Consider the following 21,099-nt stretch of genomic DNA (forward strand, 5'->3'; position numbering starts at 1 on the left):
CTAATTCAAATCAACTTACAATTTTATAATTAAGGGAAATTATACTAAAAGAGAGTTTTCCTTTGAGTATAGATCTTGATTTGGGACTTGTATTTCACATTGGCACCCTTCATGACCAACTTGGTTATGTGAATCTAGTTTGATTCTCTTTGAAGAATTATTCTTGAAAGACCTACTTTCACTTTCCTAATATGGTATAAGAATTTACATAACACTACAAGACAACATAGTTCTAATTTTTTATTCTATAGTATTCCTCTTAGAAATATGTCTCTTCTCATTATAAAGGGAAAGGTAAAGGGAAATCCCTAGTTTTGGAAGATTATGATACTTTTATTAGAGTGGGGTTTTCGTTCCACCAAAAGGCTGACCTATTAATACCTAATACAACCACTCAACTTATAGTATATGGGAGGTCGTTAAGCCCTTGTCACAAATCCTAATGGGAGTGTTGAAAAATTTTCTAATATCACCATCAACATAAAATAAGGATCTAAGGATTTAGATCTATGACCAAGATTCAATACCACTTGTGAGAGTGGGGTTGTCATTGCACCAAAAGGTCGATCTATTAATTCTTGATACAACTCCTCAACTTATAGTACATAGGAGATGATTAAATCATTGTCATGAATCTCGAGGGGAGCACTAAACAAATTTCTAACAAATTTGGATGAGGATGATGACTCTATGAAGTCCCCCCCCCCCCCCCCATGATTATTCTGATGCTTCCTACCTTGCTTCTATTGAGATAAGCCTATATAATTTTGAACCCAATATGGAAGGGAATATTTTATGTCATGGAGATAGCAAGGTTAGTTAGATCTACTCATTTATAGTTATTCTATAGGTCTTTTATTAAATTAAAACTTTGAAATTAAATTATTGGGCTCTTTCATCTAAATTTGAAGAGATGCATTCCAAGGTTGGGGACCAAGTGAGCTCCCAAATAGTTACCACTATTACTACATCAATGATCCTAATTCCTATGCTTTTTAGAATAAGAACAAGAAGGATAGGATGACTAAGTGTCTTTCATTGAATGTTGAGCCAATTAATATGACTAGGAAATTCTATGATGAGAAAATTGAGAAGATGAATGATAGTGTAATTAGTTGTTATGTTACTCTATATAAGTTCATGGACCATGGTTACAAGGTGCTTAAGTCAATTGCATAAAAAATGAATGCACTAGTTATTAAGTTGGATAATATACATCAAGACAAGAATGTGGTGGACATGGATCAGGAAAAGAGGATGGCCATAGATATTATTGAGAGTCTCAAAAAGAGAAACAAAGTAATCAGGAGGAAGAAGAATACTTTCCTTAGGACATTGTAGACCTGAAGAAGATGGCACAAAGAAAAAATGTTCTTGAGGGGGTTGTGGAAATTTTTGAGAACCTAATATAATCCTTCTTTTGTTTCTCTATTTTATGTTTTGTGCTAGCTATATATTGGATTTTGATTGGGGTTTGGTTGCTTATGTGTTGTTGTTTCCTCTTTTTAGTCAATTTTTTCCATTTTTTTGTCATAGTTATTTTTTGAAGAGAACTTTATTGAATACCATATTTAAGATTTTTGTAAAGGGTTTCACATCTCTTCAAAACTTATTTTTACCTTAATGAAAAAATCTCCATAGTTAACTATTGTCACAAAATTTTGCACCCTTGTCCAAAGTTTTACCTAAGGACAACCTTGTGAAACATGAAAACAACCTCCAAGCTATGGGACTTAAACTATTAGGTTGAGTCTCTAGAGAAGGTTAGCTTCCTTTACTATCAAGGTGCACCTAACCACACTTGGAGAGAGAAATGGAGAAGGAATGTGTGAAAGAAAATCTACCTATTCTAACCTAAGGGGGTGATGCACCAAAATAGAGTGTTCAAACCAATCTCTTCCCATACATGCACACTTAAACTTTATGACATCAAAGATATACAAATTTAGACTTGTTTTAATATAATAATCACATGTAAATCAAAGAACTCAAATAAATGACACAAGGAAGATGAGATTCACTTATATATCATTCATAGGTCAAAGAGATATAGTCATGAAAAAATTGTAGATATCCACAATACACTAATGAAAGGAAAATAGGTCTTGCACAATACACCAATGGCTAAAGGAGATAAGGCAGAATGCCATACAATTTAAAGGCAAAGGAAATTTTTAGTAGCGTGCTAGAGAAATGCTAGAGAAAATAGTTGAAGCATAACTGAGAAAATTCTGCTAGAAGCCAAAGCACAACTACCACCATTAATATTACAAGGAATCATCAAGACAATCCCCACAATAGATTTGATTTAGTACACTTGCAGAGGAATGAAAATCATAAAACCCTAACTAGAGAAAACCCTGAAGTGATGGAAACAATGCCAATCAATGCATAATTGGGTAGATCGATAACCAAGTGATGAGTACACATTCCTTTTGCATTTACTAAGCATGGGGATGCTAAAAGCAATCGAAAGATGATAAAAATTTTGATTTTTCATTAAAGAGTTGTTTCAACTTTGCTACCAGCATGCCAAGTTGGATGTATCAACAAGTCAATTATATTCAATGCTCACCCTATACCTTTCTTGCAATTTTATTGGTGTCAGACCCTTCCCTTTTCCAACTTGGACAAGTAAAACACCTTTATTAGGTCAACCCAAGGTTCTACGATCTTATGATTGTCAACCCATCTTATGGTCAAGGACAATCTTAATAATCTCTATTATCTTAGGATCGTCAGCTTCACGTAACATCAGGCTCCCTTTAAAGTTTCTTTATCACCTTATGATTTCCATGATGATACTACAAATCCTTTTCTTTCTACCTTCAAAAGACCCATTCAACTGCACCTACAATCTTATGACAACCATGTATTGTAAGGTTATAACCCTTCCTTATCATCTGTCATGACCATATGCTTCTAGAATGCTATGATAGCTAAATATCATAACATCAGCAGCCTCAAGGATTAACTTCACGATCTTACACTAGATCATAAGATCATAACATGGGAACCTAGTCGTATTATCATAACCCTAACCTTTCATGTTTGTGATCTAAAGAAAATGGGCCCACCATGGACATGCATCAAGACCTTGCCATGTTGCATAGAATAACTCCCTTGCATCTTTGTATAGCAATGATCGTAGATCTACTTTCATCTGACAGCCCAAGAAAATGCAACCAATTTATTGACCATGTTAGGATCCAAACCAATTAGACCCCGTCTATATGCCAACCTGTATGAAAACTTTGTACTTTTAAAACTCACCAAGGGAATGATGTCACGAGATATACGCATCACAATATCGCTATGTCACATGAATTAAAACACTCATAGCTTTCTATAATGACATAGTGAGGACTGTTGATCCTAGGAAGAACGATGGCCAGGAAGATGTATGATGCATTCTATCAAAACTAATGAAAAGGGTCCACCCTACTATAAGGAAACTTGCAACAAGGAATATAACCATTTTCACATAACCCATAATAGATCTAAAATAAATATGCAATTGAAATCCACATGCAAGAGAATAGAAAACATACCCACAAAAATTGTGACACAAGATATACCCTAAGAAACCCTCATTGAGGGAAAAACCCAGCCTCCAAAAGCATCCATCACCATGTATTATTCAGCAAAAACTCCATTACAATACAATCATGGAAGCCTTCAAAGCCATAGCCACAACCAAGTAATCCATGTGAACAAGCATGAATCTACACATCCCATGCCATGTTTCCAACCTTCACAAATGCTCCCTTGGCTAACTTGTCAAGCCTTGTCCCACTTGACTCTTGCCCTTTTTGCCTTCTTATTCTCACCCAACAACTACCCTTGTGGCTTCTTATAGTCCCACAAAACCACCAACTGGCATTACATAAACTATGTGCTACCTAACCCATCGACCCCACATTTAATATTGGAAATTTAATGTCTTTTCCCTAATATTAAATAATTACATCAAATAGTATCACAATGTTACAATACAACTCATCAAGTATATCTCTATCTAGGTGCAACATTACATAATAAAATAAAATAATACAATATAACAATATTATGCAATGTGTGCAACACCCATTATCTCAACACCTACTATGTGTCCATTTTTCACTTTGTCACCTTTCATAAAACCTTTGTAACTCCACAAGATGACAAGGTGAGGACCATAGATCAAGGAAGATTTGATGGTGGTAAAATTTGTGGCTCACCACAATAATGAAACAATCCCTAACCTTAAGCCCTTTTATACAAGTATTTTATGCCACTTTAGGGTTATAACATGTTAGCCATATATCAGCCATAATGTCGGCCACAAGCCAAAATAAAATTTGTACAGTACTTCCCTGATTAGTCACCACAAACTAACAATCTCCCCCTTGGGGACTGATCAAACTCCACATGTAACGCCCCACTCAGGAACCCAAAAGAAATAAACCTAACATGTTACAATGTTTACTGAACTATTTTTTTTTAAGGTTTGAACAACATCAAGATAACATTAATGCGGAAGCAATATGAATATACACATTAGCAATTACAGATACAATTTCAATTCCTCAAGGGTTCCTTTATGTTGAGTCACATTTATGAAGTTTAAATTAATTAGTTTAAGTTTCAATTACAATGTTTCATAAATATAAAGAAATAATAGATACGTAATCACATAAGAAAAGCATAAGTATAAATAATACAATGAAAGTACATCCACTGCACATGTCACAGGGTATGTGAGAATAGATACAATACATTAGAATACATGATAGCATTATTACATCAACTAAAAGGAAGTCTCTGAGATAAGAAATAAGAATGATAAAGGTACATCTTCTGCAACGAACATCCAACAGCTGGTAATATGAGGGGGACCCAAATGGTAAGAAGACATTACCTCTCGACCACGTGGTTACCTAATCAAGCTTCCACTCCCACCATGTAGGGAAGATAATGAACAATCCACATACAGCTAATCAAACATAAAATATTCCTAGGCATGGAATTCTTAATAGCCAAAACTACCTCAAAGGTAACACATGCTACTCAAGAAGATAAAATAATCCAAAAAGAAAGAACACTTAATCTAGTACCAGCACCACATAACCAAACATCATACATGAACCAAGTATAAATTGAATACCAAGATCATAAGATAAAGTCAATGAAAGATATTCACCTCAAGTCAAGAACCACATGTCAAAAGTACATCATCCATGAATCACCAATCATCATCAATGAAAGTAAATAACCACAATAAACACATCAATAGGTACACCACTAGAGGTACACAAAATCTACAAAGGAGACTCATGCTACATACTAGGGAGTGTCATCACATGGTCAAACTATTTGAGTTACCTTGGACTAGTCTCTTAATAGACTCTGGACCCTCAAGCGTTGAGTTACCCTAGACTAGTTACTCTTAAACCCCAGACCCTCAACGTGACACATGCAAAACTAGAAAACCCTCTCAAGAAGATGAGGTAAACCAGTTATACTGTCATCCCATTCCCATCCTTAGTCTATATAAGCACTCAAGGCATGGGCGGATCAAATATCTCTAACTTATCTTTTTAGTGTGTTTCCCCCCAAAATATTAATTACTAGATTATCACTTATTACATAACTTACAATAGGTTACCTTGGCACCAACCACTTTGGGTCCTGAACCCCTACTGCAAGCCACTCTCAAAGACATGTACCTAGACAACCTCTCGTAAGCACATAAAAACATAGTTGTGTCCTATACCACAGCACCCATAAAGATCAAACTCGATTCCTTAACAGGCAACTCAAAAATAAGATAATTCTCCCAACCCAAATAAACATAGATACACCACATAGAAAAGCTCATAAATGCAACTTCCAACTTGAAAACATACACTTGACATAATTTTTGAAGTAGAGAAACATCATAAAATAAATCACAAGGGCAAACTCTGGTGTACATCCTAGTTGGCTAATTACATAACCCCCAGGGCCACACATACATGATGATGACATTAACTAGATATAAACATTTATATAATACACCCAAGACTGCAAGTATATATATATATATATATATATATATATATATATATATATATATATATATATATATATATATATATATATATATATATATATATATATATATATATATATATATATATATATATATATATATATATATATATATATAAGTTCAAAAATAAGGTCTACCTTAAGACAATATTATACAAGTAATATTAACCACTCAAAAAAATCCAAAAATACATAAGTGTATAATTTCCAATTGACCACACAATATATTTAGCATTGGATATAATCCAATTTAATGACAATCAATATTATAATAAACTCACATCTTTTTATTATAATTGAAATTATAAATATTTATTTTAAACTATACATTTAAGAAATATTTTAAACTATATATATATATATATATATATATATATATATATAGGTAAGCAAGTTTAAATGATCAATTAATGTGAATAAAAAATAAAATTTAAAAATAACATAAATACACATTAAGTACATGTTAATAAAACTAAATATAAAATGATTTATATACCTTTTTCTTAAAGTTATTCTAAATGCTTATAAATGAAGGAAAAAGGGCATCTTTTAGAAACTCACTGATTATTTAGTATAGACAAGAGTAATTTAAGGAAAAGTATAAGATAAAGAGTAGTATCAAAGAATGCATGTTTTTTGTAAACAGATTACATGGCTCACATGCCTACGGCAAAGTTTATTTGGAGGGCAGTGATTGAGAAATAATTGTTCTTGTTTAATACTATTCATGCCCAATACCATTGTTTTAAAATAAAATACAGTCTACCAAGGGTTAAGAAAATAAATAATACTTCTAAACTTCAAAATCAGTACTAATTTCTATTGGGTTCAACGGTTTTTGCCTACATCAAATTAGATTGGAGGAAAACTGAACAACAACAAAAAAAGAATAAATAAAATGTTCTTCTTCTTCTCTAAAGGCATTGGTACAGAGATCTTGTAACCAATAAAAACAACTAAATGAAAACAAATAGATTTATATTTCTATTAATATAGTTCATAGTTAAAATTAAATTTCAGCTTGATAAGAAAAGGAATTTTTTTAATGATGATTTTTTTTTAATCATTTATTAAATAAGAAAATTATATGTTTTAATCAAAAAGAGTGAACAAATAATTTGTGGGCTTAACCAAAAATAAATAAAAATTAACCCTAGTTGGTTTAATGATTTTTTTTTACTAATTTTATTTTCTTTTCTCTTGTAAAAATTAAATAGCAATGAGTAGATTTTCAAAAGAACAAATTGTAGAATAGTTCTAAAATTTATTCCAATCAACTCTAGTCAGAGAAATTTGTTTTCTCTCTAAATTTTCTTCTATAAAACAATGAGAAACTAATATTCTTTCAATCAAATCTGGAGAAACGATCAAAATGACAAACAAAATTCCAAACACCCAAACAAGCACGAAGCAAACAGATCTTTTCCAAAATGAGAATGCATTCACGAGATTTCAAAACCTACCTCACACTGATGCTAAAATCTCAAAGCCGAATTAAATTCCTACTGCAAGCAAAAATCTTCCAAGCCACAAAAATTTCTTTATTTTCCAAATGCTGAAATTTCTCTCCAAAACACCTGTGTGTGCAATAATGACCCGAAAACCCTCTAATATAGAACTCTAATTACCTTTTAGGGTTTCTGTCTCCACCATTTCTAAATTACAATTATTTTTATTTAATTATTTCTTTCATGCACAATTAATTCACTTTTTAACTAAAATATTATTTTATTATTCCTTTCATGCACACTTAAATCATTTTTCTTTTATAAAAATATTATTTTTAGTATAATTTATTTATTCCTCAACTTTATTATTTAAAGTATTTTCAAAAAACAACATGTATTTATTATTTAATTAATAAAGATAACTTAAGTGCATTAATTAAATGTCACTAATTTTAAATCTTTATTAATTAAATAATACTGCTACATCAAAATTAAAATTTAATAAATTTATATAATTTTTAATTTTTAAATTTTTTTAATATAATTTTCTAAAATTAGAAATTTTCAATTAAATATTTTAATTTAATTAAAAATTCATTTAGACCCAATAATTCCAAAAACACAAGATCATCCTATTTTAACATTTTTTCACTTTTAAATAACATCTAAAAATTTGATATCAACGATTGATCCACGAATCATAAATAATGAATCTATCAGGCAAAACACTAAGTCAAATCTCAAGAAATGCATAAGGAAGAACAACAAAAGTAAGAATCAAACAACATACACACAAAAGACTCACGAGTTTTAAAAATGGTAGACAATCTATTATGAGTCCTCCTTGCAGGACAAGTATTTTAGGCTATGGTTGGGATTGGACATGGTCATTATCTTCCCATTCTCACCATTTGAGTATTTGTAATTAGGCATGCTCATCCTGGCAATTCAAGGAAGTCGATGCCTGATACCTGCATCCTGCATAAAAGATGAGCATGTACATGTGTATAAATATATCTAAACTAAATAGTCAATGGCGAGTGGTACATCGTGTAGATCTCAACTAGCAGGTGACTACGACTCCCTCCCTTAATCGCATCAAACACATCAAATTGAAAGATAAAATAAACACGCACACCATACACATGCAAGTATGGGGTAAGTATCATAAAAATCACAAGTCTAACATCAAATGCTCAGGTATAATAATGCATCTCTATCAATACAAACATAGTCATCATTAAAGACATCACATTAACATTTTTATGAAGGAAACCACATTTTCTAATTAGGAATCATCAAGACATCATTAATAACACATGAAATGAAATCAACTAAGAAATTATAACCAATATATTTGTAATCCAAGTCATGAAATAATATTGTAATATTGTAAATCCAGTGTCTCTAAAACTAATCAATGCATAAAATCGACCTAAAAGAATTTGACAATCAGAACATAAAAGAAAACTACGGGTGGGCATTAGGCTTACTCCTAGAAGCCCATTACAAAGAGACATGAATCAAACTCAAAAAACTCAAAACTCAATATGTGGGTCCTCTTGGACCGTTCCCCACTGTAGGCCTCTTATTCAAAACTAAGGTGCACGCTTGGGGCAATTGGTCACTCTATGACCATGTTGTCCACAAGAGTAGCAATCTCCACTAAAGCCTCCCTAAGCCCTAGATGCATGTGACTAATGAAAACTACCAACACTAGCATCCTGACTGTGACCCTGAGGAACTTGATCCAACCTATTGCGCATAATATGCTTCTAGTTGCAATAGTTCCCTAACTGTGAACCACCATTGTTACTATGGAAGAACTTTCTTCCCTGCTTCTCCTAATTACCCTTAGAGAAGTTAGGAGAATTTTTAGAACTTCTAGCTCCTTGAGACATATTATTCCTAGATGCTCCTGAATAAGGTTACCCTCTAGCCTGAACACCTAGTAGGCCACCTTGACCTGAAGTCACACTCATCTCAACCAAATTAGCTTGCAATATTGCATCCTTAAGGGTTTTAGGTTGGAAAACCTTAACACCCCTAATGATGTTAACATTAAGTCCTCTAATGAAATGTTGGACCATCAATGGTGAACTATCACTAACTCTTGCATAAGACATAAGCTCGAAGAACTTATGCTCATACACCACCACAATCTTGGCACCATGTCTCAAGTTATGAAACTCATCTGCCCTTTTTTGTTTCCATTGCTCTGATATAATGTCATGTCCCCTTTTCAAATAATTAAAAAATAATAATCTTTGCTAAGACAGGCAGGCCCAAGAAAGTGAAGTTTCGGAAAAAGGGAGTTAATCTTTGGAAACCGTTGGACTAATAAATGATAATTATTATTAAAATATGTTTCATTAACCTCTCTTGGACGTGAGTTACAGTTATTTCAAATAATTAAAAAATAATAATTCTTTGCTAAGACAGGCAGGCCCAAGAAAGTGAAGTTTCGGAAAAAGGGAGTTAATCTTTGGAAACCGTTGGACTAATAAATGATAATTATTATTAAAATATGTTTCATTAACCTCTCTTGGACGTGAGTTACAGTTATGCCCTTTTTAAAGAGGTTTGGAGGCATTTTGGGGGGATTCCAGACTTGATTTTCACTCATTCTTTGTTATTCTTCAGAGGCTGCCAAACCTGTGGAGAAGGAGACCCAAGAACGGGAGTTTGCAGGTTTCCAGGGAGACCCAAGAACGGGAGTTTGCAGGTTTCCAGGAAGGCTAAGGACGGGAGTTTGAAGCCATTCCATGTGCATGCTCATACAGAGTTTGCCTTTGTGCTGAACAGTGCAGATTTGTGAGTTTCCGGGTGTATTGTTGTAAGAGTTTGGTGTTTCCGGTTGAGTATTTCATATCAGTTTTGGTTGCTGCTGTATTTTATACTTTAAGCTGTTAAAATAGAGCTGAATATATATATTGGGACTTGATTAAACTTCTGAGATAGATTATTAGTGTTCTTGTGGTGTTTTCGAGCATATTTTGTGCTATTTCGGGAGCCCGATGAGCATAGTTTTGGTCCTACATTTTCGAGCTGTTGTGTAAAGGCTATACGGATCTGGAAATATCAATTTGTAGGCTGTTATGCTGCTGAAAGTTCTGTAAAAATTTCCATTTTCAGATTCATTAATAATTTGTGAAGTTGTGAAGCTTTTAGCACTATTTTCAACATACCCGATTTGGGGTTTCTTAAGGAATTTGGTGGATCTTTGTGATAGCAGTTGTTTGATTTTAAAGATCTGATTAGAGGTTGGAAATATCATGAAAAATCAGAAAAGGGACATTTCAGTGGTATCAGAGCCATGATCTTGCCAGCCTGAGGGTTTGTAGAAGTTGCAGGTCAGTTTTGACAACTACCCAGATATTGCATTTCAGTTTTGAGAACTACCCAAATCTTGCATGTCATAATTTATGATTGCATGTTGCTTCTAATCAGCTGCATGTAAAAATTTATGGTTGCATGCTACTTCTAATCATTTTCATGTTAGTTCTTGGTGAATTTGGTGGTTGTAGAAGTTTGCATTTCAGTTTTGACAAGTACCCAGATCTTCCATGTCAGTTTTGACAACTACCCAGATCTTGCATGTCATAATTTGGTGGTTGCATGTTGCTTCCAATCAGTTGCATGTCCAAATCTATGGTTTCATGCTACTTCTAATCATTTGCCTATTAGTTCTTGGTGAATTTGGCGGTTGTAGAAGTTTGCATGTCAGTTTTGACAACTACCCAGATCTTGCATGTCATAATTTGGTGGTTGCATGTTGCTTCTAATCAGTTGCATGTCCAAATCTATGGTTGCATGCTACTTCTAATCATTTGCATGTTAGTTCTTGGTGCTTGAAGAAGTTATATCCTATTGGGGTTACACTCTACTTTATCCAGAATGGACAGGTATAGTACAGAGTCTCAGAGGGAACGATCTTGGACAATTGATAGCCAGAGTCAAAATAGTAGAAAGGATGGTTATTTAGACATTCGAGATAAACTTATGAAAATAAGCCATGACATGTCTAAACAGTTGGTTGAGCACCACCGTATAAATGACATGTTATCTGACCCAGCTAAGGTGGATAAGTTGACTGGATTTCTATTTGGCAGATTTTCTCACAGGACAGATGACACAATTCCCAAGAACTTGCATGAGGAGTTTGAGAAACTAGCTGATAGCCAGGTAGTGGTCTCAGATTCTACTTTGCCACAGGAGGTGGTGGGAAAGGATATTACACAGATTGATAGTAACAGTCAACTTGATACTCAAATTGAGACAATTGTTTACAGGTTGTCAAAGGGTGATGCCACAGGTATTCAGGATGGTATAGTTACAACAGGCAGTGACTACAGTGTAGTGGGTTCAGATGATGATTATGAGGATGTTGTTGTGCAGGATGGTGAGATACCTAGTAGAGATGAGCAGACATTGAGCATTCATGAATTTGTTGAGAAAGAGTACCAGGCGCAGTTAGATGCTTCATCACATGAGGTTGAGGCAGGTAGTATTTCACATGATTTATCCCGCCAGCTGAAGGTGAGTGAAGATAGTATTGTGACTTCATTACCTTATCATGACAGGTATGTGGAGTTAGTTGGTATTGGTCATATTACTCAGGTGAGGAGTTTGCTTGAGTTACCAGTTGATTCTAGTTTACGGATATGGACACGAGATTGTTATATTGGTGTTTGGGATTCAGTTGACTGGAGATCTTTAACACTTTTTGGTCGCAGTGTTTGTTTGGGTGCTATCATGGATTTGATTAGCAGATTACACGGTGTTGTCTTTTCTTGTGCCAGTATCTTGTCTGATGTTGGTATTAGTTTTTATACACCGGTGTTGGGCTTTGTTCATATATCCAGTCGACCATACTTGCTGGAATGTGTTGATGATCTTTCATATTTGGCAGTGTGTACAGATGAGTCCCAGGATCATATTGGCATCGATGACATCCAGGAGGATGTAGTGGGCAATTTTGAAGACTTAGTTTCTTTGGGTACAGAGGAGTTGGACAGCAGTGCTACAAATTTTGATACTCTGTATGTTGATATGAGCTTTAGAGTTGATTCACAGGACATGGATGGTAATACTCTAGAGACTAGTAACTTTGAGGATACTCCTTTAGACAATGCATCAAAGGAGGTTTGTAGGAGACAGTCAAGCCAATGCCATCATGTGTCTAATCAGTTGAGAGTTAGTGACTGAGACATTGCTATCACTTGCCAACATTTTGATGCTGCTCGTCAATTATTAGCAGTTTATGGATGGGGTTCTCCTACTAGTGATGAGCAGGAAGGAAGTTATCTTTCCTTGACAGAGATCCACTCTTTATGGGAGGCTATTCAGATTTTGAGACAGAATTATATGCAGTTGGTAGCTGATAGAGATTATCTTATGGAGTGGGGTAGTACAACATATGATGCATTGTTGGCCAAGGAAGATGAGGTGAGTGAGCTTACTGAGCAGCTTGAGGTGACTTTTGAGATTCTTGAGAGTACACAGTTGGCTTTCAAGGAGTCACAGTTTCATTTGGCTAAGGTGACCATGGAGTTAGAGCGACTATAGTCTTTATCTGATTCTATACAGTCACAAGCTATGGTGTTTGGTGATTCGAGGATGTCCATGACTGAGATTGTCAGAGACAATGGAGATGGGGATGCATCCATCCTTGATACTAACATTGGCATATCAGGTTCATTCCCACTAGAGTCAGGTTTAGTTGAGTTGGGTATTGTAGCAGATTATTGTATGCCTGACAGGGTGGTGGCCTCTAGTACTGAAGGCACAGAGACTAGAGATGTATCAAAGGTCATGTGTGATGTTGGTGAGTCGACAGTTGGCATGGTTCCTGATAGTAATACTACTCCCTTGGTGATATCTTTGGAGGTAGTAGTCAGTTCCAACATGGTTGATGATCAATTGCAGTTAGTTTCATCTGGATTACAGTCTGAGCCACTGACTGAGATTGGCGCATTCTATCGGCATTACACTGTGAGGTACGCTCATCAATTTACCTTTGATGACCATGTTGATGAGATTATGATATAGAGATGTACTTTGGTTCCTAGTGCTTATCATCAATTATGGAATAGTTTGATGCCTCGAGATGAGAGTTGTGATGGGCACGACATGGCGACAGGTTTTGTAGTTGATAGCTTGATAATACATGACTTAGAGCAGGAGTTTTGGAGTGATGCTTCAGCAAGTGTTGTTATTGATTCTACTCCTTTGGCTATGACATCTCCTGACTTAGCTAGTGATCAGTCACAGTGGGTTGTATCACTTGTTCATGGTGAGTTGTTGACTGAGGTTGGTTTTTTTAATCAACATTATATTGCAAGGTATGTACATCAATTAACAATTGATCCTTATGCTGAGGAGTTGATGGCAGGAAATTTTGGTTTGGGTTCCATTTCTTGTTGTTTATCTTGTGATGGCTTTTCACCATCAGGGGTGCATGGGAGTTATGGTTATGAGACAGTGGCCAATGATCTACAGAGTTGTGTTGACTGCAGGAGTTGTATAGTGTGTGGATTCTCCATACTTGGTATAGTTTCATTTGAGAGCATTCACCATTGTTGCAGAGTTGGATTGTACATTCCATATAGGCCAGTGGAATGCATTGATGGTATTTACTATGTTGGTAGTCCACTTTACTTGGGTTTTGATATTCTAAGAGTTTGTGTCTCATGGGTTTTTGACTATGGTAATGGTGATTTTGGAGTTTGGTTGAGCTATAATTGCCAGTTTGATTATGGATTCCTCTTGGTCATATTGCAGAGGATCTTGCAGGAGTCTGTGTTAATTGGTAGTAGTATAGTTCATGACTACATTTGGGATCCAGGAGGATTGATTGGTTTATTGTTCAGCCATTGCTTGAGGACAAGCAATGTTTGGGGAGGGGAGGACTTGTCATGTCCCCTTTTCAAATAATTAAAAAATAATAATCTTTGCTAAGACAGGCAGGCCCAAGAAAGTGAAGTTTCGGAAAAAGGGAGTTAATCTTTGGAAACCGTTGGACTAATAAATGATAATTATTATTAAAATATGTTTCATTAACCTCTCTTGGATGTGAGTTACAGTTATTTCAAATAATTAAAAAATAATAATCTTTGCTAAGACAGGCAGGCCCAAGAAAGTGAAGTTTCGGAAAAAGGGAGTTAATCTTTGGAAACCGTTGGACTAATAAATGATAATTATTATTAAAATATGTTTCATTAACCTCTCTTGGACGTGAGTTACAGTTATGCCCTTTTTAAAGAGGTTTGGAGGCATTTTGGGGGGATTCCAGACTTGATTTTCACTCATTCTTTGTTATTCTTCAGAGGCTGCCAAACCTGTGGAGAAGGAGACCCAAGAACGGGAGTTTGCAGGTTTCCAGGGAGACCCAAGAACGGGAGTTTGCAGGTTTCCAGGAAGGCTAAGGACGGGAGTTTGAAGCCATTCCATGTGCATGCTCATACAGAGTTTGCCTTTGTGCTGAACAGTGCAGATTTGTGAGTTTCCGGGTGTATTGTTGTAAGAGTTTGGTGTTTCCGGTTGAGTATTTCATATCAGTTTTGGTTGCTGCTGTATTTTATACTTTAAGCTGTTAAAATAGAGCTGAATATATATATTGGGACGTGATTAAACTTCTGAGATAGATTATTAGTGTTCTTGTGGTGTTTTCGAGCATATTTTGTGCTATTTCGAGAGCCCGATGAGCATAGTTTTGGTCCTACATTTTCGAGCTGTTGTGTAAAGGCTATACGGATCTGGAAATATCAATTTGTAGGCTGTTATGCTGCTGAAAGTTCTGTAAAAATTTCCATTTTCAGATTCATTAATAATTTGTGAAGTTGTGAAGCTTTTAGCACTATTTTCAACATACCCGATTTGGGGTTTCTTAAGGAATTTGGTGGATCTTTGTGATAGCAGTTGTTTGATTTTAAAGATCTGATTAGAGGTTGGAAATATCATGAAAAATCAGAAAAGGGACATTTCATATAAATCACTCATTAAAGTGTTCGAGGAACAACTCCCATGTGATAGTCTACATATTTATCCCAAGTTTCTTCTCCTCTATATTCCACCAAACCACTGCAAAGAGCTTTAAGTGGGTGATGGCATATCTTGCTTTGATTTTGGAGTCAAAGTCTTGCATGGAAAAACATCTATCTAGTGTGATCAACTAATTCGCAGCATCGTATCTAGTACCTTCTTTGTTTAAAGGTTTGACCTTGACCCATAGTAGGTCCTTCATCTGGGTGGACTGGCTAGACTGCCTTCTGCTCTCAAGGTTACTCCCTCCAGGACTCATGGACCTTTCTCTATCTCCATGCTCTAAATGATGAGCTCTATCATGCAAGGGTAAGCATGCTAGGATCTCCTTGACCAAGTCTCTAGTGACTGGTCCTTTTGTCTCAGTATGTTGCTTAACACTATCGCCTCTTCTAGCCTCTTCCTAAATAAGGTCCCCTAAATGGACCAAGGAAGGGATACTAGCTCTCCCATGACTTCTACCACATCTTGAGCTATGATGCCTAGCAATAGATCTAGAACCATAAGTCATCTCTCCTACGACAGCAAAACACAAGAATAACGTCTCAAAGTTCATCATAAACCTAAGGTTGTAACTTACCAACATAAAGCAATAATCCAAAAAGTTTTATAAATTTTCTAGTTCCATGTGCAGAATTTTGTATCATTTCAAAATTTTTTGTTCACTATTTGGTTTCAAGTTTGATATCAATATAATTTTTTGTTTAAATAAGTTGCAAGTTTACTAATTGCTCAATTTATGGCGCACATTATGCCCAGAGTTCCCAATGTTGAAACTCAGGTTCTATTACCATATGTAACACCCGCTTGGGAACCCAAAAGAAATAAACCTAACACGTTACAATGTTTACTAAACTATTTTTTTTTAAGGTTTGAACAACATCAAGATAAAATTAATGCAGAAGCAATATGAACATACACATCAAATACACATTAGCAATTACATATACAGTTTCAATTCCTCAAGGATTTCTTTACATTGAGTCACATTTAAGAAGTTTAAATTAATTAGTTTAAGTTTCAAGTACAATGTCTCCTAAATAAAAATAAATAACAGATACGTAATCACATCAGAAAAGCATAAGTATAACTAATACAATAAAAGTACATCCAATTAATAACATCCACTACACATGTCATAAGTTATGTGAGAATAGATACAACACATCAGAATACATGATAGCATTATTACATCAACTGAAAGGAAGTCTTTGAGATAAGAAATAAGAATGATAAAGGTACATCTTCTACAACAAATATCCAATAGCTAGCAATATGAGGGGGACCGAAATGGTAAGAAGACACTGCCTCTCGACTACATGGTTACCTAATCAGGCTTCCAATCCCACTGTGCAAGGAAGATAATGAACGATCCACATATGGCTAATCAAACATAAAACATTCCTAGGCATGGAATTCCTAATAGCCAAAACTACCTCAAAGGTAACACATGCTACTCAAGAAGATAAAATAATCCAAAAAGAAAGAACACTCAATCCAATACCAACACCACATAACCAAACATCATACATGAACCAAGTATAAATCGAATACCAAGATCATAAGATAAAGTTAACAAAAGATATTCACCTCAAGTCAAGAACCACATGTCAAAGTACATCATCCATGAATCATCAATCATCATCAATGAAAGTAAATAACTACAATAAGCACATCAATAGGTACATCACCAGAGGTACACAAAATCTATAGAGGAGACTCAAGCTACATACTAGGGAGTGTCATCACATGGTCAAACTACTTGAGTTGTTGTGAGGGCTCACTCTAACCCTCATTTCCATTCTCTACATGATCAATCTTCATAGGTTGATATGATTGTGGATCCTTATGTATATTAGTTGAAAGAGATCTCTTTATCATTTGAGGAGATAGTTTTTTGGGACAGGCTCAACATCTATCCTTGCTAGACTGCATTTTTTCTTTTCAGCGGTGTTGGAAGGGACAACAGTCAACATCGACATAGGGACAGTTGAGAAGGTTTCAAAGGCATCATTGATTATAGAGATTCTTTCTACATACAAGGAAAACATCTCACTTATACCTTTGCCATTGTTTCTTCCAAATGGGAGGAACATTATTCAACTTTCATGGACTAGCTTCTTGCTTGGAGCAACTATCACTGATCAACACTCTTCATTTGGGGGGAGGACTACCTTGTCTCTCTTCATCTTCTTTCTTATGGGGGGACTTTTCCTCTTATGAGGTTTTCTTCTTCTCATAGTTCTTTATTTTATATACTTGATGTATGTCGTAATGGGGGGGTCTTGATTACTCCATACATCCATGCATCTTGTCTTTTCATCTCTCTTTTTGGGGGAGGGTTTTTCCCATGAGGTTTTCCCTCTTTCTCTACTTTATGAGATATTTCATTTCATTATGTACATGGGTACCTAACATGGCCTAGTACTCAAGACCCACCTTACATTTCATCCTAGTTTTTGTAAGCTTAAGGGCATTCCTTTTAGTTGCACTTAAGGGGAGGTGTTGGTGTAAATACATATTTACTATTTACACTTTACTTAAGTTTACTTAGGTCAATGAATTATTTTATTATTTATTTAGTGAGACACTTAGGAGTTTGCATACTTTTATGAGTTGTCATGTTGACAACACAGAAGTAAGCAACTCTAATTTAGCACATGGTGTCTACAACACTGGATTTTGCATAATTAACTAAGTTTTCATGTAAACAACACAATTATTCGCACTCTTATTTTAGCACATGGTGTCTACAGCATAATTTCCTATGCTACACCTTTGTAGGCTTATCCTCTCATCATCGCACTTACTCTTGTGCTTAATGGAGGATAACCCACATCTGGTGGACATGTGCCTAGTTGTATGACTTATCATGTTGCTAATTTCTAGACATTCTAGATGCATATTAGAGGCCTTTATCTATAGGCACTCCTAGTGTACATTTACATTGATTTGAATATCATATTATCATTCTTATCATACTCTTTTTGGTCTGCTATTGTGCTTGTATTTGTGTTCCTTTATCTTGGGTGAATTTTCCCTAAGGAAAATTCTTACAGATGGGAGCTTATCTTTGGATGTGTGCAAACCATTTTAAGGTTTTCCTTTCTATTAGGTAATGATCTAGAACCTTCTCTAATCCATTTTAACAAGTATTAGTAGAGGTATTTGGTTTAGGTTAGAAAGAACTTAGAGTAACTTAGAGAGTTTAGAGTAGATGTTTCTAGAAAATTGAATTTGAAGTTGGATTGTGGATCTTGAAGTTATATTTTATATTAGGTCATAACCCAGAAGGTCTTATAGCTGGTCATGTATGCTAATAATTTAATGAATCAATAAAATTTTGTACTCTCTCTTTCTCTTTGGTGTTGTTCTCTATGTGTTTGCTTCTGTTGTGTTTATTCTACAAGGTATTTAGATGGTTAGGTGTGCCTTAGGCCCTAGCTATTCATTCCCTCCTTGCGTCAGGTGGTATCAGAGCTTGAGGTTCATCCGTATGGATATTGGATCATGTAGAACCCTAAGTTGAATTTGGTTATGAGATGGAAAACCTATGGATTTGACCTATGACTTGTAGAGGGTTACGATCAGGAAGTTATTTGTAAAGATGGTTTGAGGTAGAGGAAATGCTAACGTTGCTATTATGGACATGTTGAGACAAATTATAGCTAGATTAGATGATGTGGAGATATTTTAGAGGAGAGGAGTGCATCTTGATGATGTGAGTGATGATGAAGCAATGGCACCAAACCCTAATCCAGAACCTAAAGAAGATTAAGATGAGAAAAGATTGTTGAGAGTGTTGTCTAGGGAACGTTAAAAGCCTATTGTAGAAGTTTTTCCTTATGATAGAAAATTGGACACCAATATTGTGTTAGATTGGATCTCTAATATGGAGAAGTTCTTTGAGTTTGAAGGCGCTCTTGATAATAAGAAGGTGAAAATTATAGTCACTAGGTTAAAAGGTCATGCCTCACTTTGGTGGGAGTATTTGTAAACTGATAGGCAAAGGAGAGGAAAGGAGAAGATCGGGGCTTGGCTGAAAATGGTGAACAAAGTGAAGAAGATGCTCCTTCCCATTGATTACCAATTTAGCTTGTTGAGAAAGATACAAAAGTTGAGACAAAAGGACATGAATCTAAAGGAGTATAGTGAGGAATTCTATAAATTGGACATCAAATCTAGACATGTGGATGATGAGGTTGAGAAATTTTCAAGGTACCTAAATGAATTAAGATCTAGAATTCAAGATGAGATAAGTTTTGTGAAATTGGAAAGTATGGAAGAAGCATATCAATATACCTTGAAAGCTAAGGGGATATTAACAAAGAAGCATGAACAAAGACAAAGAGGTAGAGGTGCTAGATTTCAAAGAGGCAGAGGAAGATGTTATGGAGAAGGTGGATGATCTAAAAACTCTATCCAAGATAAGGGAAAATTTGAATGGAAAAATTATGATAGAGGCAAGACCAAATAGAAAGGTGCTAATTCTTACCAAGTAGGTACTAGTTCTTACCAACGAAGGGGTAATTCTTACTCTATAGGTGGTTTTTGTCATAATTGTTTTAGATGTGGTAAATAAGGGCATAGATCCTTTGAGTGTAGATACACTAGTGAGAATGGACAAGGTAACAAAAATGCTATGATTCAAGGGGATCTTGATGGTTCACCAAGTGGACCTGAGGCTGGAGAAAATCTAATGGTGAGAAGAACTTTGTGTACTAATGGAATTGTTGAGGAACATATCCTAAGGAGAAGTCTTTTCAAGACCAGATGTAAGATGGCTAGAAATGGCTAAAAAGTGATTATTGACAATGGAAGTTAAAAAAATTTAGCATCAGAGGATCTGGTTACAAATTTTCAGTTGCAAAGGCTAAAGAATCTTAAACCCTATCATGTTTCATGGATCAAGGATGAGCATAAGATATTGGTAAGTGAACAATGTGTTGTGAAGTTCAAGATTGGAAATTACTTTGATGAAGTTCTGTGTGATGTTATGCCTATGGATTGTTGTTATATTTTTTTGGGTAGACCTTGAAAATATGATAGATATGTTATACATGATGTAATATTGAATCAATATACTCTTTGGGTGAATGGAAGAAAGCAAGTATTGTTGCCTTTGATTGAAAGTCTAGATGAGGTTAATTGTACTACTATTTGAGTTTGTGTGGTCCATGGGAAGAAATTTGAAAAGGAAATAAAGAAAAATCAAATATTTTTTTCCATAATACCTAGAACACCAAGTTGTGCTAGTAGTAACCAAGTGACAGAAAATAGTGATGACTGAGTGATAGTAAAAGCTTACAGTGTTAGCTGAGTGACAGCAGAAATTGAAAGCTTGTTGAATGAGTATAAATAAATTGTTGTAGATGGTTTACCTGATGGTTTACCACCATTCAAATGTATAATTCATTGTATGGACCTAATTCCTAGAGCTAGTTTTTCGAATAAAGCACCATAAAGATTAACACCTACAAGAAGTGAAGAACTTAACAGACAAGTGCATGAGTTTTCGCAGAAAGGTCTGATTAGA

The sequence above is a fragment of the Cupressus sempervirens genome, chromosome 1 (assembly GCF_028749045.1).
Source record: "Cupressus sempervirens isolate cs-2001-9-10 chromosome 1, ASM2874904v1, whole genome shotgun sequence".
Taxonomy (NCBI): domain Eukaryota; kingdom Viridiplantae; phylum Streptophyta; class Pinopsida; order Cupressales; family Cupressaceae; genus Cupressus; species Cupressus sempervirens.